A 981-nucleotide genomic window follows, 5' to 3' on the forward strand; every position below is an offset into this window, starting at 1 on the left:
GGAATGCGGGTGAAAACCGTTAAGTTTAAAAAAATAAACATTGTCTACAGAATGAGATTTTCACTCTGCAGCGGAGTGTGCGCTGATATGAAACTTCCTGGCAGATTAAAACTGTGTGCCCGACCGAGACTCGAACTCGGGACCTTTGCCTTTCGCGGGCAAGTGCTCTACCAACTGAGCTACCGAAGCACGACTCTCGCCCGGTATTCACAGCTGTACTTCTGCCAGTACCTCGTCTCCTACCCTCCAAACTTTACAGAAGCTCTCCTGCGAACCTTGCAAAGCTTCTGTAAAGTTTGGAAGGTAGGACACGAGGTACTGGCAGAAGTAAAGCTGTGAATACCGGGCGTGAGTCGTGCTTCGGTAGCTCAGTTGGTAGAGCACTTGCCCGCGAAAGGCAAAGGTCCCGAGTTCGAGTCTCGGTCGGGCACACAGTTTTAATCTGCCAGGAAGTTTCATTGTCGTCTACCTTTATAAAGGTTGCAGTTGTTTACGTTCTGTATTCTTTATATTGTTTCTACTTCACTATCACCTAGTGTACTGTTTTGTGGCAAAATAAACGCAACCTTACAAAATTTTGGTTTGTTTTTTTAATTTTGGACACCACTGTAGTAGGTGCACAAACCATGTAGTAGCCCAGTTTTTCAATAATGACGATCACATTGCCTATGCCGATGAATAACTGGCGTCACAATTCATATGTATTTGCCCAGCGGTCATCAGGCTTGATTTATTCGACACTCTGGACGTTGTGTCATGATAGTGTAGTCGCTGGTCGGTCGCTTCACGTTGCATCGGCCAGCTGTGTTTGCCCTACAGCTTCTCTGTAGCGAAGAACCCATCGTCCAGAGGGTTGTCTTCCACTGTAGCGTCTCCATACCTCTTCAGCCTTTCGTGACTGCAACTGGGTGTTTCACCTTCAGCAGTAAGGAATTCAGTCAAAGAACGGCGTCTTATACGCACGTCGTTGTCGACCATTTT

The sequence above is a fragment of the Schistocerca nitens genome, chromosome 1 (assembly GCF_023898315.1).
Source record: "Schistocerca nitens isolate TAMUIC-IGC-003100 chromosome 1, iqSchNite1.1, whole genome shotgun sequence".
NCBI classification, from domain to species: Eukaryota; Metazoa; Arthropoda; class Insecta; order Orthoptera; family Acrididae; genus Schistocerca; species Schistocerca nitens.